The 21,399-nt window shown below is 40.5% G+C and overlaps 1 long non-coding RNA gene across 2 annotated transcripts in view; it reads left to right on the top strand.

The window, feature by feature from the left end:
* LOC137521430 (uncharacterized) overlaps window positions 1-21,399 on the top strand; it is a 73,457-nt gene that overhangs the window by 23,310 nt on the left and 28,748 nt on the right. Inside the window, exons 3-4 of one of the 2 annotated variants that reach the window (XR_011022121.1) lie at window positions 8,217-8,283; window positions 9,018-9,136. This is a non-coding gene — a long non-coding RNA (uncharacterized lncRNA). Of the gene's footprint in view, window positions 1-8,216; window positions 8,431-9,017; window positions 9,137-21,399 lie in introns of those variants that run through there. The other variant, XR_011022120.1, reaches the window with a different exon arrangement.

Below are 21,399 nucleotides of genomic sequence, written 5' to 3'. Positions count from 1 at the left end.
AAATAGAGTGTGTGTAGTGTGTACTCAGACAGTGAGTGCACACACGCAGGAGCTAGTAGCCTATGAACAGTGACTGAGTGTCCTAGACTCCTAGTACAGTAAGAGTAACAAGTAGTAACAGTAAGTAACTAACTAATTACAATAATCAATCAGTAATCAGAAGGAAATAGAGTGTGTGTAGTGTGTACTCAGACACTGAGTGCACACACGCAGGAGCTAGTAGCCGATGAACAGTGACTGAGTGTCCTAGACTCCTAGTACAGTAAGAGTAACAAGTAGTAACAGTAAGTAACTAACTAATTACAATAATCAATCACTAATCAGAAGGAAATAGAGTGTGTGTAGTGTGTACTCAGACAGTGAGTGCACACACGCAGGAGCTAGTAGCCTATGAACAGTGACTGAGTGTCCTAGACTCCTAGTACACTAAGAGTAACAAGTAGTAACAGTAAGTAACTAACTAATTACAATAATCAATCAGTAATCAGAAGGAAATAGAGTGTGTGTAGTGTGTAATCAGACACTGAGTGCACACACGCAGGAGCTAGTAGCCGATGAACAGTGACTGAGTGTCCTAGACTCCTAGTACAGTAAGAGTAACAAGTAGTAACAGTAAGTAACTAACTAATTACAATAATCAATCACTAATCAGAAGGAAATAGAGTGTGTGTGTACAAGACTGTGAGTGCACACACGCAGGAGCTAGTAGCCTTAGCCTTAGCCTATGAACAGTGACAGTGAGTGTCCTAGGCTAGCCTAACTACAATACTAAATACAGAATCAATCAGTAGTAAAGGACAGCAGCAGAAATACTGGTATAGATGAGAGAAATATACTAACAGAGGACAGGAGAGAACAGCTGCCCACACAGGCAGGCCCTGAGGCCTAAAGCTGTGTAAGCCTGCAGCAGCTGTGTCTCTGTCTATGTAACACAAAAGCTACTAACTAAAATACAATGTCTATCTAACTAACAACAATATAGGTGTATATAGGAGGTGTATGTGAGCAAAAACGCTAGGTAAATGACCACAATAGAGCTCTTGCTAAGCCAAAGCACAAAGGAGCAACTCTCTCTCTGTACAAGTCTCAGGCAAGCACGGAGAAACCTAACATGGCGGCCGCTATTTATAGGGTAGGGGCTGGCCAGGGTCCCCCTCTGTGATTGGCTGCCGTCAGAGGGCCTGGGAGCCCTCTGATTGGCTCTAAGGACATCAATCTGGGCTATGACGCTATTCGAGCTCGGTACCGAGCTCGAATAGCGCCGTTTTGCTCGAATAGCTCGAATAGTGAATGGGCTATTCGAGTGTACTCGAATACCCCATTCGAATAGCTCTAGCTATTCGGAGCTCGAATACCGAGCTCGAATAGCTGGGAAAGAGCTTGAATATTCGAGCTACTCGAATATTCGAGCTCTGCTGAGCACCACTGTTATACAGAACTGGATCAGAACTGTACAAAAAGAAGTTTTGAATCACATACAGTCTCACTGTATACAGTATATGTTTCTGTAGGCTCAATATGACATGATGTCACACAGTTTTATCCCCTTTCAAATGTAAAAAGACTTCCTCAGTCCAATGAACTATGAAAGCATTTGTCACTACAGATAAACACACACAATAATCAACTTATCTCTCAGCCTGAGAGCAGCAACTTCTGGAAGAAGGCAGTAGGTTTTCCTAAAGAATACTATGATAATGGCCTCAATTCACTAAGATCATGCTAGAGATAATAAAGCAAGAGAAAACTTACCTCCACAGGTGAGAGAGTTATCTTATCTCTTCATTCCTTATGTTACCTCTCCTGTAGTTAATTTACCTCCTCTGTAGTTAATTTACCTCCTCTGTAGTTAATTTACCTCCTCTGTAGTTATTTTCACACGGTTAATTAACAGCCTGTCTTTAACTCTGGAGTTATTTTAAAGAGAAACTCCGACCAAGAATTGAACTTTATCCCAATCAGTAGCTGATACCCACTTTTACATGAAAAATATAATGATTTTCACAAACAGACCATCAGGGGGCGCTGTATGACTGATTTTGTGCTGAAACCCCTCCCACAAGAGGCTCTGGTACCGTACGGTACTCTGGGCAAACTGCCACAATGTAACAATGACACACACAGGAAATGGCTGTTTATAGCTGTCTGTTAAAGCCAGAACAGCTACATAATCTGCCCACAGTAACAATGTCACCATGTAATACATGTCAGAATGTGAATCTGGGAGAGGAAAGATTTTACAATGAGCAAACTCTGACTAAATCATGTATACATAATTATTGTAAAAATTAAGCACCTTTTTATATTAAATTATTTTCACTGGAGTTCCTCTTTAAGGATTGGAGAGTTAATTTAAAGACAGAAGAGTTAACTTTAGGCTTGCCTGAGGTAAAATGTTTCCTGAATACTACATGCCTCATCACCATGGTAACAACTCTAGAAGAGTTATTAAAGACAGGAGATAAGCTTAGTGAATTGAGGCCATTGTGCCTAACCTATTTTACCTTCAATTCTAACACATGCCCCAGTCCCTGCTGCAGAGGAACTCTCCCACAACACGATGCTATGACTTTGGGCTTTATGTATAGTGTTCCTTGCATGGTAAACTGCCAGATATGCCAGGTGGTGTTGAGGCCCAATTGTTTAGTATTGGTCTCCTCTGGCCATAAATAACATCTTTTTAGTTTGGCCTGAGAATCTTCAAGGTATGTTTTGCCAAAGCTAAATTATAACTTAAAGTGGTCTGAAACTCTGACATAACATTCAATAAAAATGTGTTTTCCTACTTTTTATTACTCATACAGTTATCGTATTTGCTTTTGTGCACACGTAATATTGTCAGTTTACAAATTACAAGTTTCCAAAGTGTAGTTTTTCTTATCCTGAAAGCTGGCATTGCATTTAATTATTTTTCTATTATAACTGTTTTTTATTATATATTAAAATCTTCTAATGAGCTATTCTGAACACTGTGTGTGCCTGAAGCAGAGACAGTTTGTCAGAGAGTGTTTGTTTACATTCCAGTGTTGATACATTTGTGTTTAACAAGTAAAAAATATACTGTTATCTCCAGTTTGGATGCAGATTTGAAGCTGAATAGCAGGAGAAAGTGCTTTGTTTAACCATTTCAGTGATGTTCTGCTAGAATATTTTTTCTGGGATAGTAGCGTTCAAGTTGTGAGGAATCTTTTAGAACAAAGTAGAAATGTTGGCTTTCAGACCACTTTAATGTGGCCTTTTTTTGAGCAGTGGAATTTGTTTTCAGCGATCATCTGCCTAAAGAAAATGTTGCCACCTGTGATCAATTTCTGAATGTAAATTGAGATGAGGAAAGATTTTACAATTGGCAAACACTACCTAAATAATTTATGAACGAACATTGTAAAAGACAATAAGCAATTCTATTAATTACATTATTTTCACTCCAGTTCCTCTCTAAGTTAACATGTGTTTTAAAGGAAGTTCATGATCCTTGATCCATTTCAGTCATTCTGTTTCCTTTTTTTTATTTTGAAACAAACTTTTCCTTTTATATCTTTCACCTCACTATTATAGGTTGAATTCAGTAAATGCAGCTGGATAAAGCTACAGCTGCTTGCAAAGCAACAAAATGTATATTTTTGAAGGGGGTGTATATTTTCTTTTTACTGCTGGCAGGTGATGCCAGTGGAAGTAGCTGCTGCTTGCTTTTTTGGCAGTTGGAAACAGCTGTTATTTCCCAAAAATGCAACAAGGCTCCCACAGTATGATGTCAGCACCATGGTCCTGACATCACACTGTAGGTTTCAACACAATATCAGCCATACAGAGGCCCCTGATAATCTTTTTGAGAAATGGAAAAGATTTCTCATGGGAAAGGGGATATCAGCTACTGATTGTTATGAATTTCAATCCTTGGTCACGGTTTCTCTTTAATATACATTATTAACATGGAACCGTTCCTAACCAGATGGAATCGTTCCTAACCACAAGAAAAAATATGCAGGCAGACTTCCACATTGAAAGGAGGCAAAAATGCACATGCCAACCGCTAGGTGGTGCCTAACACACAACCCTAGGCAACCTATGCCTAAAAACAGCCCAGTATGCCTGAACTGCATGTGATATATATATATATATATATATATATATATATATATATATATATATATATATATATATATATATATTATATATATACAGTGGGTTGCAAAAGTATTCGGCCCCCTTGAAGTTTTCCACATTTTGTCACATTACTGCCACAAACATGCATCAATTTTGTTGGAATTCCACGTGAAAGACCAATACAAAGTGGTGTACACAGGAGAAGTGGATCGAAAATCATACATCATTCCAAACATTTTTACAAATAAATAACTGCAAAGTGGTGTGTGCGTAATTATTCGGCCCCCTGAGTCAATACTTTGTAGAACCACCTTTTGCTGCGATTACAGCTGCCACTCTTTTAGGGTATGTCTCTACCAGCTTTGCACATCTAGAGACTAAAATCCTTGCCCATTCTTCTTTGCAAAACAGCGCCAGCTCAGTCAGATTAGATGGACAGCGTTTGTGAACAGCAGTTTTCAGATCTTGCCACAGATTTTCGATTGGATTTAGATCTGGACTTTGACTGGGCCATTCTAACATATGGATATGTTTTGTTTTAAACCATTCCATTGTTGCCCTGGCTTTATGATTAAGGTCATTGTCCTGCTGGAAGGTGAACCTCCGCCCCAGTCTCAAGTCTTTTGCAGTCTCCAAGAGGTTTTCTTCCAAGTTTGCCCTGTACTTGGCTCCATCCATCTTCCCATCAACTCTGACCAGCTTCCCTGTCCCTGCTGAAGAGATGCAACCCCCGAGCATGATGCTGCCACCACCATAATTGACAGTGGGGATGGTGTGTTCAGAGTGATGTGCAGTGTTAGTTTTCTGCCACACATAGCGTTTTGCATTTTGGCCAAAAAGTTCCATTTTGGTCTCATCTGACCAGAGCACCTTCTTCCACATGGTTGCTGTGTCCCCCACATGGCTTGTGGCAAACTGCAAATGGGACTTCTTATGCTTTCTGTTAACAATGCCTTTCTTCTTCCCACTCTTCCATAAAGGCCAACTTTGTACAGTGCATGACTAATAGTTGTCCTATGGACAGAGTTTCCCACCTGAGCTGTAGATCTCTGCAGCTCGTCCAGAGTCACCATGGGCCTCTTGACTGCATTTCTAATCAATGCTCTCCTTGTTCGGCCTGTGAGTTTAGGTGGATGGCCTTGTCTTGGTAGGTTTACAGTTGTGCCATAGTCCTTCCATTTCTGAATGGTCGCTTGAACAGTGCTCCGTGGGATGTTCAAGGCTTTGGAAATCTTTTTGTAGCCTAAGCCTGCTTTAAATTTCTCAATAACTTGATCCCTGACCTGTCTTGTGTGTTCTTTGGACTTCACGGTGTTGTTGCTCCCAATATTCTCTTAGACAACCTCTGAGGCCCTCACAGAGCAGCTGTATTTGTAATGACATTAGATTACACACAGGTGCACTCTATTTAGTCATTAGCACTCATCAGGCAATGTCTATAGGCAACTGACTGCACTCAGATCAAAGGGGGCCGAAAAATTATGCACACACCACTTTGCAGTTATTTATTTGTAAAAAATGTTTGGAATCATGTATGATTTTCGTTCCACTTCTCATGTGTACACCACTTTGTGTTGGTCTTTCATGTGGAATTCCAATAAAATTGATTCATGTTTGTGGCAGTAATATGACAAAATGTGGAAAACTTCAAGGGGGCCGAATACTTTTGCAACCCACTGTATACAGTATAGAGACCCAGGCTTAAAATTATTAAATGATTGGTATTTATTTTAGTTTCCTTAATTAGCTTTTAATAAATCCACTAGGTCTGCCCCTAATACAAGGAAGGTCAGCAGAAGCTGACTGAGCTGGTCCCTGCTCAGGCCACCCTTTGGCATCAACCACCGCCCTATTACCAGGACCAAGAGTACAGTCCCCTCCAAACCTTGTAATAAATTGGTGTAATCCTTGTAAGCCTAGGAGAGATCAAAACATGGTTTTTGTTTTGGTAAAATAATATGTTACCCAACATTACTGATAAATAATATTACTGGGCTCCCTTCAGTATCCCAATACGGTATGATTTCATCACAGTTACATTAGTGTGCTTTCATGTATTCAATTAAAAAAACAACATCCATTTTCCACTTGATCTTATGAGGGGAATTCTCTCATACGGGATGACAGGCAGCAATAAATACCAAGACGAGGGTTTAACCCTTTTCCACAAGAACCAATTATAAAGTAACTTTCAGCTAGAGCTTGGTTTCAATCATAAACAGGCAGAAGAGTCCAAAGGACTCTTTTTGAGTTCACTTCAAGGGCGACTCAATGAACTTCAATCTAACACATTTTTTTCAGATGTTGACAACCGGCACTATTAAAATTATTAGCATGAACATGTGGCCTTCGAGTTAAGATATACTGTGCTGCTAAGATTGCCAGCATTGGTTAAATTGTATAAATATCACTTTTACCTGGAGCTCCATTCTTACATGATCTTTCCAAAATATATCCTCTCTATCATATCCTATTGCTATCATATCCTATTATCATATCATATTGCTTTCTACAAAATCTCACACGCACTCTCTTTTACAGAGTGTGCAGTTACTGAATACTTACATTTTTCCTACATGGATCAGATGTTGAGTTGCCCATTTCAATTCTGTCATCCAAAAGGAGTTCTGCCACAATAATTGCAGGAAGGACAGTACACAGGTAGAACATCACTGGGATCTAGGATAACAAAAAACATATAAGTTATGAAGTGTAGTTACACACTTTGCAAAGCCTGGTACATACCTGCGGTTTTGATTGGCCAATGACTGGCTAATTTTACCACCTCCTTGTAGTATAAGCACCAATACATTTTGAATACTATGAACATATTGTGTAGTTAAGCTCTTATATTATGTGGAAGTGGTAAAGTTGGCCAATTATTGGCCAATTAAAATTGAAGGTGTGTACCAGGATTTACATTTAGAAAGCTTTTGAAATATTTGAGATGCCTCATATCTTGTGATAAAGTAACAAGAGAACTATGCAAGAGAACTATAATGTAGTTATGCGGGGTATTGACACGCTGCAGCCAGTTGATGGTTTGGAGCTGTGGGTGGCAGCTAACTGTTGTCAGCAGCTTAGTGTGGGTTGGGTGAAGGAAGACATGGGCCTCTGGACTATCCAAAGGCTTCCCTCTAACTACATCAGTATCTAACTTTTTTTGTCATCTCAGATTCACTTTAAACAGTGTAAAATTATAGAAATGTCTGAGCGTAGTTCTTGAAAGGGCAAAACAAGCTCTGTAAAATGTAGAACACACACACACACACACACACATTTTTATTTTTCCTACATAGCTATCACGTCATGGTTTGACATGTGGTGGTGTAACCCAGTGGCAAAAAAGCCACTTGTCGTGTCTGAGCCTGGCTGTGCTCAGTTGTGACTCTATGGGGGAAATCAGTTCATTTTGGCACAGATAGCGCAAGACAATTTGGGTACTGCCATAAGCCACTGTGGAAATAGTAGCTATGGCAGCCCCAGGAAGGTAATTTTGGCGCTAGGCACCGGAGTTCTGCTACAGTATAGCCTAATTCCGGCTTCCACAATTAGTGGCATTAGCGATGTTATTTAGCGGCACTGATTTTTTTATGGAGTACAGCTTCTATTTAGCCAAACTCCAGTTATAGACATTAAATGGCACCTGAGTTTGTGAATGGTGGTGAGACAGAGGATATCGACGATAGATATCGGCAATAGACAGCAAAATAGCTTTGAGTTATAGAGTTTAACTTTAGAGTATAGACTAATGGAGAACAGGAAGGATCACTACTTCTTAGTACCAGCAGAGTAGTACAGTATTGTACCTTGTTAGCAATCAGTAAAAGCAAAAAGTTTTGAATCAGGATGATACCATTTGTTGTTATTTCTTAGTACATTTCTAATAAGCTCTGCATTGTTTGGAATTGTCAGATCAAGCAGAGAATTTGTTGGGGTTTCTATATGCTATTCCAAAAAAAATGTTATCAAACTTATGAATTTTCTGCTATATGCAGTATCCACAGTGAAATTACACCAGTGAATTTAAATTAAAGTCTTCCATTACTACAACTGTTTTAGACTAATAGGCAATTAATCAAGATACTACCATTTCCATTCTCCTTTTATAGCGAACTGCAATGTGATTGGCATCTCGATAAAGAAGAGAATATTGCTGGCAAGCATGATGAAGTAGAGGTGATTATCTGAGAGCAGTGCTAATGCACTAATCATAAAAGACCCATGCAAGCGATTGACGGCAGCGGACAGTATCCGGAAACACTTATTCCTCATTGTGGCAGCTTCCAGTTGTCTGTAAAAATATACAGAGAAAGATCTCTTTTTTAAAAAGGTAATCTCTACTTTCATCAATAGCATGCCATAAATATAGATGGGTGTTGTAAAATGTTATTTAAGCTGACACATCATTGCATTCCGGCGGTTCTGGAGGTGTGGCTAGCTTACAGAAAAAACAAAGAATAATTTGCATATTCAGCAGTGATGCATTGTGGGAGACATCATTTGCTCACTACAACCTGGATTATTGCAAATACCTTCTGTTTTAAGAAAGCAAACTTTTTTTTTCAATGTAATATTCAGACCTTTCTCCTCTGTGATAGCATTGTACTATCTGTACATAGAACTAAAAGCCATACACAGAGGATTGGACTGAAGTAGAAAATCATGCATACCAATACAGTTAAAATGATTTCAGAGGACTAAATCCAGCCAGGGTCAGCTCTACCATAGAGGAAAAGGAGGCAATTGCCACAGGAGCTCCAAGTTCTGTTGGGCCCCTCCCTTGACTTGTGCTCCCCGGGACCCCTACAAAGTTTTGTCAACATTGCAGGTCAACTGTCCCAGTGTGCTGCTCCATTCATTCTCTCTGTCTTCATCCCTGCTCACTGCTTCTCCTCCATGAACTATCACAGGTCATTACGCAATAACACATGGTCACTGAGAAGAGGGGTCCCTGCAAGGATGAAGATGTCGCGTACCTGGCATGCGTGAATCCTCTGTGTGGTCGGATGAGTACAGCCCTGGAGTCCAGGTGGGTGCCCCTGAAGGTGACTGCGGAGTGCGACTGGATAATCTGATGCAAAGTACAGGTACAACAGACAGTAGACGAAGTCAGGGATAAGCCAGGAGTCCAAATCAGTCCGAAACAGATGAGGTACAGGAACGTAAGTCAAACGGGTAGTCAAAGGATTGCCAAGGATCAAAGCCAGGAAACCTGATGCTCAGGCAATCAGTCTGAGTCCAGGAAGTGCTTATAAAACATAATGCAGGAAGTGAGCTCACCTGCTCACACGCAAACAGGGATGCATAGCACATAACAGCCACTAAATGGCGTGGGAACACCTAAAGGTCCTGGAAGGGAAAACATTTCTGTAGTCAAAGTCCTGAGCTGGTGGGTTGCCATGGGCAACCACTTGCTGAGGTGTGACAGAAGATGAGAGGGCATGGACTGGAGCAGCGCTATGCAGACAAAAATGATGCAGGGGCCCTGGGGAGTACAGTAAAGTTGAGGGAGGAGATCTGGGGAGAGGGCTGCAGTCACCTCAGGGACCAGCAGGGTGAGTATGTTGGAGGAGTGGGGGTGGTGTCAAGGGACCCCTTCAAGTTAATTTTGCCCTACGGCCTCATCGTGGCTTGAACCAACCCTGAATCCAGCACATTATTGTGTTTTCTTTTTTAATGCAAGGTTCCGGTGATACCCAGGCTACCCAGCACACCTAACCCCATTGCAGGGTGGCCCAGAGAGTGGGTTTCTGTATCTACAATAGGACAGGAAAGCATTACAGCATAGAAATGAAAATGAACGGGTCTCATCCTGTTTGCTACCACACTTTAACTCATTTACTGTCCTTGATTTGTAATATCTATTCTGTCTATCCTTGTATCATATTGTCTGTGTCTATGAAGCAACTGTCATGTCAAATTCCTGTAAGTGCAAACTTATTTGGCCAAATAAAATTGATCACTATACAACTGTAACTTGATTGGATAGTGATCGATTTTTACCATACAATACACAGCACACTCAATTTTGGTAGATTTCAGCAGAAATCTATAGAGCATTGATTGAACCACAAGTATTGAACTGCTTGATGAAGTGCAAGGCTATTGGTTGTCCTGCTCTGCCACCTTTGGAGATTTTTCAGTATTGCTTGGTCAAAATTTCAATTAGTACACTGCACAAAATTGATTAAAAGCTAAGCTATTGGATATGTTGGAGCAATAGATTACTGGCAGAAGTGATCAAGTGAACATTTCTCACTTTACTTGCTACCGCTTTAACTTATATGCAGCCCTTGACTTGCAATTACCTACACTGTGTGTCCTTGTATTGTTTTTGTCTGGGTCTGTTAAAGCAGATCCGAGATGAAAAACAAACTATAACAAGTACCTTCTCTATATATCTTATCTAAAGTTTACACAGCATATCTAGCTGCAAACAGCTTCAAATGTTTATGATTATTTATTCCTGTGATACAATGAGGGCAGCCATGTTCTGTTTGTCACATTGTCACAGGCTGAGGGCTGGAGATGCTATCAGCTTGCCTGTGTGTAAATTCAGTCCCCTCTCCTCCTCAACCCTGAATACCATAATACATTTCTTGTGTCTCTATTACTGAGCTGACTTAGCTGACTTATTAGCTGACTTAGGCACAATAGCAAGGCAAGGTCCAGCGCTCAGCGAACTGATAGCTATAACGGACAGCGAGTAACTAAATGCCCTGAGCTTATATAGAAGGAATAGATCACAGACCAAGCCCCCAGGAAAATCGGACCAATTAGCAACATCCCTGCAGCAAGTGTCAGCTGACACACCTCAGACACGCCTCTTTAACCTACAAAGGCAGCTCTGAGCTGCGCGTGTCCACCTAGGGAGACTGCCAGAAACAACGCGCTGACTCACATTTACAGGGGAGCCGGGGATGTGTCTGAACAAAGAGGAAGAGGAAGCTTCTTGCAGCTGCTCAACATCGTCAGAGCAGCTTTCAGAGACAACACCAGATAAGTTTGTTACATTTAAGTTATAGCTGCCTGGACACTATTTACATTGACTTTTTGTTCTGGAACATCCCCAAAAATCATGAAAAATCATGTTATGGCTTATTTTCAGGGTAGGTCTTATTATCAGGGAAATGCTTTCACAAAACTGCAAAGTTACAGTCTACTTTAGTAAGAGGCAAACATCCAAGATGGGGCTAAAGAGGTATTACATGTTATATTTTTATATATATAAGTATATATAAGGGTATATATTAATTCACTCAATGTTATTGGACAAGAAAATATTGACAGTGAAATACTGTATTTTTATTCTGATGGCAATGGCCCTTTAAAGAGTAACTGTCAGGCTGCAGAAGCTAATTTAAACCTCTATTCTCCTGTGTTAAACAGTTTAGAAGGAAGCCATAAAGGCATTATTGAAGATAAAAATCTCTCTTACCTTTGATGTGTTCTTATCAGAAAAGCTGTTAGACCTAAGAGGACGCAAGCCGCATACTATACTGCAAAGCATTCTGGGGCCCTCCCCTCGGCTGCTAATGAGACGTTACAGCAGCTTGTAATCAGTCCAGCGCGTAGCACTGATAAATCTCCGGACAGAGTACACTGCAGGAGTCAGCTATTGTTCCTAGCCACATGGCTCATTAATATTCACTGCACACTGTGTTATTCAGTACGAGCTTTTCTGTGATCAGGAAGCAGGCAGGACATGACGACACATTTGACAGAAAAACATGGAACCTGCCATGAGCTGTCAGGAGCATCAATCTCTGCATATACTATATAAAAATTCTGTGAAGTACAAACGTGGACAGTGAAATGCATATGTAATGTAAGTACAGCCAATCTTTAGCTACTGATATATGTGTTTATTTTCTTTGAGACCTTATACCTAACAGCTCCTCTTTAACAGAGTTTTAGAATTATTTTTTTTTCTTGAAATTCATAACCTGATACGTTAATAAACTTGTAGAAACACTACACATTCCCTTCAAGCAGTTTAGTTTGGACTGGCTACAAAGCAAAGCTGAAACTTTACAATTCTATAGCACAAGTATGATTTATTGGAATAGATGTAGCTAAATCTGCTCATAATGTCTTAAAAATTCAAATGTACATCTTCATCAATACGTCTCCTTGGTAAGCCAACAAACCCCAGCTGCGATAGTGTTACCCACATGTAAACAGAAAATTATCAGCAGGAAAAGTCTTGATTCCAATCATATTTGAGAAAGCAAGCCATAGCTATCTACAGTATATATGAAGTTATGCTATCTATATATGAAGCCACCAGGCAAAACATATTACCGGTATATCAGGTAATAAATCATACATTCTGCAGCAAAATGGGTATATGAAAAATGGGTGTATGCAGATTGTCCTCTTTGTAAACTGTGAGGCAGATGAGGGGGCTGGAGTTGTTGGAGCCAGTTTACTTACGGTATATGCACTATAGATGTCCTGAGCACATTTATCGAAGGACAAAAACTTGAGGTCTCACAATTATTATAACATTGGAAAGTCTTTTGACAAGAGCAGTAAGCCATAGCAGCCAAATATTGCTTATTATCATTTAACTCTAAACTGAGAAATGGAGATAAGGTGAAATGTAACTGATTCTTACAAGCTGTTGGTCTCTGCACACCTCCATCACTTCATCATAGTACTTACTTAGCTGAGTATAAACACCATTTCAGGAGTGTGGTTGGCTCCCCAGAAGATCCAGGGCACCTGTGCACAACCAATAAAGGAGCAAATGTGTGACACATAGTGAATGATGAGGCAAAAGCGGGCATAACCATGGTAGTTTGTAGGCATGGCCAAATAATGTATGTGAACTTAGCAAGCAATTGGACAAAGCCCCTTACCCTCAAAGAGAGAAATAGGCCCTAATCACCATACAGAGTTCCATACGAGGGGTGATAAAACACAGTGAATGTACTGTTTTCCACAATGACCATTTCAATAATCTTAGATCAAAATTAGTAGCATGTACCCCCTCCTCTTTCCCCCACAAACAACTTAATTAGGCACTATGTATCCACAAACAATATAAATAGGCAGCATGTCCCTCAAACAGCATAATTAGGCAGTGTCCCCTCAAACAGCACAGTTAGACAGAATGTCCTTTAAACAACATAATTAGACTGCAAGTGATTTGGTTTGGTCGCCATATTCACCATTTTATTTAATTTGTGTTCTCCAGCTTCTCATATGCTTAAACTATACTGAGAGTTGTCCCAGTTATTACACCATTTAAATGATGTCCCTATAACAATATATGGCGCTGATATTTTATTTGGAAATAAAGGTGCATTTTTTCAGTTTTGCGTCCATCACTTATTACATGCCCATAATTTAAAAAATAACAGTAATATACCTTACTGCATACATATTAGAAAATGTTCGTCCCTAAGGTAGCTATTTATGTATTTTTATTATACATACAGTGGTGTGAAAAACTATTTGCCCCCTTCCTGATTTCTTATTCTTTTGCATGTTTGTCACACTTAAATGTTTCTGCTCATCAAAAACCGTTAGCTATTAGTCAAAGATAACATAATTAAACACAAAATGCAGTTTTAAATGATGGTTTTTATTATTTAGTGAGGAAAAAAAACTCCAAATCTGCATGGCCCTGTGTGAAAAAGTGATTGCCCCCCTTGTTAAAAAATAACTTAACTGTGGTTTATCACACCTGAGTTCAATTTCTGTAGTCACCCCCAGGCCTGATTACTGCCACACCTGTTTCAATCAAGAAATCGCTTAAATAGGAGCTATCGGACACAGAGAAGTAGACCAAAAGCACCTCAAAAGCTAGACATCATGCCAAGATCCAAAGAAATTCAGGAACACATGAGAACAAAAGTAATTGAGATCTATCTGTCTGGTAAAGGTTATAAAGCCATTTCTAAAGCTTTGGGACTCCAGCGAACCACAGTGAGAGCCATTATCCACAAATGGCAAAAACATGGAACAGTGATGAACCTTCCCAGGAGTGGCCGGCCGACCAAAATTACCGCAAAAGCGCATGGAAAACTCATCAGAGAGGCCACAAAAGACCCCAGGACAACATCTAAAGAACCGCAGGCCTCACTTGCCTCAATTAAGGTCAGTGTTCACAACTCCACCATAAGAAAGAGACTGGGCAAAAATGGCCTGCATGGCAGATATCCAAGGCGCAAACCACTTTTAAGCAAAAAGAACATTAAGGCTCGTCTCAATTTTGCTAAAAAACATCTCAATGATTGCCAAGACTTTTGGGAAAATACCTTGTGGACCGACGAGACAAAAGTTGAACTTTTTGTAAGGTGCGTGTCCCATTACATCTGGCGTAGAAGTAACACAGTATTTCAGCAAAAGAACATCATACCAACAGTAAAATATGGTGGTGGTAGTGTGATGGTCTGGGGTTGTTTTGCTGCTTCAGGACCTGGAAGGCTTGCTGTGATAGATGGAACCATGAATTCTACTGTCTACCAAAAAATTCTGAAGGAGAATGTCCGGCCATCTGTTCGTCAACTCAAACTGAAGCGATCTTGGGTGGTGCAGCAGGACAATGACCCAAAACACACCAGCAAATCCACCTCTGAATGGCTGAAGAAAAACAAAATGAAGACTTTGGAGTGGCTTAGTCAAAGTCCTGACCTGAATCCTATTGAGATGTTGTGGCATGACCTTAAAAAGGCGGTTCATGCTAGAAAACCCTCAAATAAAGCTGAAGTACAACAATTCTGCAAAGATGAGTGGGCCAAAACTCCTCCAGAGCGCTGTAAAAGACTTGTTGCAAGTTATCGCAAACGCTTGATTGCCGTTATTGCTGCTAAGGGTGGCCCAACCAGTTATTAAGTTCAGGGGGCAATTTCTTTTTCACACAGGGCCATGTAGGTTTTGAGTTTTTTTTTCTCACTAAATAATAAAAACCATAATTTAAAACTGCATTTTGTGTTCAATTATTATATCTTTGACTAATAGTTAACGGTATATATATATATACAAAAAACATTTGGTGTAGCTATTGGGGAGTGTGATAGGAGATTTCCGATATAATTTTTACTATTTGGTCACAAGATGCCCTCGGCACTCACTTCTGCACGCGTAGTATTACTACGCAAAGCGGAAGTAAAGCGTGGCCGGGACAGAAGGGGATTTATGAAAGACAGAGCCGTCTCACTGAAGGTGTCGTCTTTCATACGGAGACTTAGATCAATAATTGGGAACTGTGTTCCCATTCATTTATCTCCGGGCTAACGGAAAGTGCGCGATCGCCAAGCAGGCTATCTGGACGGATGTATCCGTCAAGATTGACCTAAGTGGTTAATCTCATGGAAGGATTGAGGCACTGATACAGGGATTTGGTACACCAGCACCAAATCCTTAGCTCCAGAAATGCCACTGCACTATCTCCAGCTCATTCTATACAATAGCTACAACATAACACATGTGATGTCCCACAAGATGATTATATGATGGTATAACTTACCTTCTAGCTTACCAAGTCTTTGTCTTTTTGAGTTTATTATTGAGAAGACTGTTGTAGCCAGGAGGATCTTTAAGGCCTAGTGCACACCGGAGCGTTTCCGCTGCGGTTTGCGATCTGCTTGCGGGTGCGGATCCGCTAGGGTAATGTATTTCAATGGGCTGGTGCACACCAGAGCAGGAGGCGTTTTGCAGAAACGCATACTCCCGGGCTGCTGCAGATTTTGGATTGCGGATGCGTTTCTGCCTCAATGTTAAGTACAGGAAAAACGCAAACCGCTCTGAAAAACGGCACTTCAGAGCGGTTTGCCAGGCGTTTTTTGTTAGAGTAGCTGTTCAGTAACAGCTTTACTGTAACAATACATGAAATCTACTATACCAAAACCGCTACACAAAACCGCAAAACGCTAGCTGAAACGCTGCAGAAAAATAAGAAAAAGCGTTTCAAAATCTGCTAGCATTTTGCGGATCTGCTAGCGGTTTTTGGTGTGCACTAGGCCTATCAAGGTTCTGATTATCTCCAGGGACTGTATATTGTTAATATGTGCCAGCCCACAGGACTCTTGGCAGAATTTATATAAATTTTTTAGCGGCAACAACACCCCATTCACATTACACATAATGTTACATGATTATTTAACAAAAATAAACTTTACTTTGAAAAAATACTCCATCTGTGGTTTAAAGAATGAAATCAAAGAAGCTGTAAATTATGTATTAAAGGGGAACTTCAGCCTAAACAAACATACTGTCATCAAGTTACATTAGTTATGTTAATTAGAATATATAGGCAATATGATCTCTTACCCACCCTGTTTTAAAAGAACAGGCAAATGTTTTTGATTCATGGGGGCTGCCATTTTTGTCATGGGGGCAGCCATCTTTTTGGTTGAAAGGAGGTGACAAGGTGCAGGAGACACAGTTCCAACTATCCTGTGTCCTGATTACCCCTCCCAGCTGCACGTGCTAGGCTTCAAATGTCAAATTCAAAATGTAAAAAAAAAAAATTGCACCAAAACAGCAGAACGAGAACAATAAAATCAGAAATCAATCATGCTTTGCACAGCATCAGGGGAAAAAAGCCCGGGCAGTTTTCTTCTGTGCAGCTAAAAATGAGGCTTGTATAAGAGAAACAAAGTTCTGATGCTGTGAAACTGTTAAAGAAACACAAAGCCTTTTTAGTGCTGCTGAGTCGATTTTTAGTCCGGGGGTTCACTTTAAGCAATTAGTGCGAAAGTAGAACTTAGAGATGAGTACAATATCCCGATTGCCTCTCATGACCTCTTTCTTTCTGAAACATTTATCTCACAAAATCACTCGCTGTCATCTCTGTCATCTCTAACTCAAGAACATATCTTGCATACAACCCTTCCTCACTTAAAGAAAAACTCCAACCTAGAATTGAACTTTATCCCAATCAGTAGCTGATACCCCCTTTTACATGAGAAATATAATGCTTTTCACAAACAGACCATCAGGGGGCGCTGTATGACTGATTTTGTGCTGAAACCCCTCCCACAAGAAGCTCTGGGACCGCTGTACTTTTGGCAGTTTGTTACAATGTAACAAGGTTCACAGACAGGAATTAGCTGTTTACAGCTGTCTCTAACAGCCCAAACAGCTAGGAGCAGCTACATAATCTGCCCACAGTAAAAATGTCACCATGTAATAAATGTCAGAATGTAAATCGGGGAGAGGAAAGATTTTACAATGAGCAAACACTGACTAAATCATTTATACATAATTATGGTAAAAAATGAAGCACTTTTTTTACTACATTATTTTCACTGGAGTTCCTCTTTAAAGACACTAGTAAAATACTACTACATCCCCTAATATTATCCAGACTATACTACTGTAACATCCTGCTCTGAAGCCTACCAACTAACTGACTAACATCCTTTCAATGTGTACTAAATGTAGCTGTTCAACTCATCTACCTTTTTGAGCATTCCTTGAAGAGAAACTCCGACCATGAATTGAACTTTATCCCAATCAGTAGCTGATACCCCCTTTTACATGAGAAATCTATTCCTTTTCACAAATAGTCCATCAGGGGGCTTTGTATGGCTGATATTGTGGTGAAACCGCTCCCACAAAGAAATTCTGAGTACGTATTCTTGGTAGTTTCCTGTCTGTGAACCCTGTTGCATTGTGGGAAATAGCTGTTTACAGCTGTTTCCAACTGCCAAAACAGCAAGCAGCAGCTACATCACTTGCCAGCAGTAAAAATGTCACCATGTGATAAATTTCTGAATATAAATCAGGGATTTAAAATACTTTACAATGGGCAAATACTGACTAAATCATTTATACATAATTATTGTAAAAATGAAGCACTTTTTAATTACATTATTTTCACTGGAGTTCCTCTTTAACTGCTGCTGTTCTCAACCAAGCTCTTCACCAGTTGTCATGTAACCAAGGGATCTATGTCACACTCCTAGCTTTAACCAACAAAGCGCTCCAGAATCTTTCTGCATATTTGAAATAAAGGCACCTGACAAAAAGGGCACAGAGATTGCAGCTAGTAAAATTAAAATATTTCTAAGGTTAGCGATATTGTACTAGTGACGTTTGATAGTAAAATATTGGTAATATTTACAGATATTTTACTATGGCTAAACCTAATACTACTCTCACACTGATCTCTTCCGTGGTGGTGCCTAACCTTAAACCCCCCCTGGTGGTGCCAAACCCTAAGACCCCCCCCAGTGCGGCCTAACCTTAAAACCCCTCTCCCCCTGGTGTTGCCTAACCCTAAAACCCCACTGGTGGTGCCTAACCCTAAGACCCCCCTCTTGGTGCCTAAACCTAACCCTTCTCCCCCCAGTGGCACCTAACTCTAAATCCCTTTCCTTAAGCTAACCCCCCCCCCCCCCCTTTTTCCCCAAAGCCGCAATATGTGGCTATGGAGGTAAGATTAGCGGCAAAAGGGGCCATTTTTTGTAGACAGGCTTGCGGGAAAAAAATGGCTTGTGGATAACTACATTGCAGTATTGCATAGTTATCCGCAAGCCATTTTTTTCCACAAGCCTGTCTGCAAAAAATGGCCCATCTTGCTGCTAATCAAATTTACCTTCATGGCTGCATATTGTGGCTTTGTGTAAGCAGCGATTTGCGAAAAAAAAAGGTAAAATTGGGGGCCCTGAGGTGCCCCCCGCTAGCAGCCGTCCCATGTGCCCCAAATTTCCATGTTATACTGCTAAATGCGGCTTTTATCATAGGAGCCATTTTTGTAAGGGCTTATGTTCCCTTTTTTTCCTGTTTTGAATCTTTCCTCTACATCTTCTCACTAGTTTCCTGCACAAAGCATTCCATTGTCATCCCCTAGAATCTACTCCTCTGATCAGAGTGTACAAGACTTTTCATTAACCTCTCCCCTCCTCTGGAATTCTCTTACCAAACATGTCCCTTATTATCCAACTATTAAAAAAATGTAAGTGCACCCTTAAAACCGACTTTTTTTTTCAGACACGTCTTCAGCCTCTCATAAATCTCTGCTGCTTGAAGAGAATGATTTAAGATGCACCATCAATGGATATACACATTACACACAGCCCACCCTTTTTCTCCTTCCCATTCCTTTAGATTGTAAGCTCCTAAGGCCACTATATTAGTGACAATGGGGTTGATTCACTTTATGCCAGTAAATGTACTGCTTTCCACAATTAGTGCAACCCACAGTACTTGGGTAACGTGCGTTTTGCTATAAAAATGTGCGTTACACAAATAGCCTAACACCCATTATCATAGCAATTTGCATGTCCCCGAAGCATCGCGGGTTGTGCTAATTATGCAATGTGTGCTGCTCAAATGATGTAAGTACTTGTAAACTTGCCATGTACTGTCTGCACATGGCAAATTACCAGCATACAGTATAGTGAACGGTATAGTTCAGAATTCATTGTTTCATGAATGACAGAAAGTTGCCCAGGCCCAGATGCATGGACCAGAACTATCATGTTTCACAGCTTTTTTCCAGATTTAACACTACCCAATTTAACCTATTTTGACTACACCTGTCCACAAAACATTCTTCCAGTCTTCTTCTGCATTGTCCACATAATCGGTCATCAAATGGTCTAAAATGTTTGGGGAGAGTCATGGCTTTCACATACTAACCTGTCATACACACCATTGCTATTCAGTGTTTTCCTGATGGTGGACTCACAACGTCAGCATTCACTAATGCAAAACAGGCCTTTGTTTGCTTTAACGTTACCATACATTCCTAAACAACCTCTCAGACTAATACTTAACTTGCATTTGGAGTTATCTTGCTGGTTGACCACTTCTGGTTAAAGTTATAATGGTCTTGAAGGTCCTCCATGTAAACACACTCTGTCTGACTGTTGATTGGTGTAGTTTAAACACTTTAGAGATTGTCTTATGCAGATGTAGTAGTACACAGGCGGTGAGTTGGGTACAGGGTGAGCCAAAGTACCACTCAAATTCTTGGTGGCGCTCAAATTCTTGGTGGCGTAAAATACTATTCTCCCTCAAAAGGAGAAGTAATTTGGGGTCTGGCGATTGCCAGCGTTCCGAATTACCCTTGCGCACTCTTAGCATTAGTGCTATAGTGGTGCCCAGCTCAGGCGCTCAGCCCCTCACGCCAAGCACCAAAACTGCCTGCTTTGTAGTCTTGTAACTTTATGCAAAGAAAATGCAAATATATTGCCAGCCCTCCGATGATTCAAAGCATCAGCGTTCTCAATAAATCATGCTATGGAGCAAGTTCAATAGAAGTAGCATACACATAGGAGCTGATACATCAGAATATCACATCAAGTGCATGGGCTACCACAGTACAACTACTGTGGTGACTACCAGTAATTTAACTCATGTACCAACCAGATTATTTGCATTGGCTCTGCCACTTTCTTGTAACTTTGATCATAGGAGCAATTGGCAGTGGGAGCTGGACCCATCTCAGGAATCAGCAGGAGAATCAACGTTTTAGCTCTCCTCCCACATAGGCTTCGCCAACCTATATCACAGAGATTCACAGGTTTATTCCAGCTGGGACCTTTTCTTAAATACATGCTATCAGTCACCTGGTTCTATTAGTTGGGCTCCATTTTAGAGACTGGCAAACTTGCCAGTTACTCACAATGCAATAGGTGTAGTTCAAGAAGTTTCTTATTATTACTATTGTTTTCTAAAGATACAAGCTGTGAGGATCTGTGCCTGTGTTATCCTGCTGGTGGCAGCACTGAGGTGGACTTCCGCTGTCTACCAGCAGATGGCTCTCATATTGCTGGGAGCGGGGCAATTCCTCGGCTCACCAGCAGATGGAACTGTGAGAGATTCTGGCCAGTCACCTGAGCAATGTGCTGCTTATTTAAAGCCGGACTTCCTAGCAGCACATGGCTAGGTCATTCTGTTTGTCTGCTCGCTGCAGTTGTGACTCTGGCCATCCAGTCCTGTGCTCCTGAACCCTGCTCTGATATTCTGTATTCCTGGTATTTGATCCTTGCTAGTCTGACTATTCTCTGTCTTCTGCCTTTGTACCTTGTATTCTCTGGTTATTGATCTTGGCTTGTACGACTATTCTTCCGAGTGCTGATTCTGCTGAGACGTCTCTGTATATATGGTATTATTGTATATACTCTCATATTGTGTGTGTTGCTGTATATATTTGTATAGATAGATAGATAGTCAGGGTTCTGGTATTTGTGGTGCACCACGCGTTGTTTGATTGTATATTGTATGTGTATGGTGATCTGCATTTGTTCACTTGCATTATTATAAATAAAACACATTTATCATTCTACTCTGTTGTGCAGACGTCAGTATTTCCATTGTGATCTTCCT

Source organism: Hyperolius riggenbachi, chromosome 6 (assembly GCF_040937935.1).
Source record: "Hyperolius riggenbachi isolate aHypRig1 chromosome 6, aHypRig1.pri, whole genome shotgun sequence".
NCBI lineage: Eukaryota > Metazoa > Chordata > Amphibia > Anura > Hyperoliidae > Hyperolius > Hyperolius riggenbachi.
This window is presented reverse-complemented; position numbering and strand designations above follow the sequence as displayed.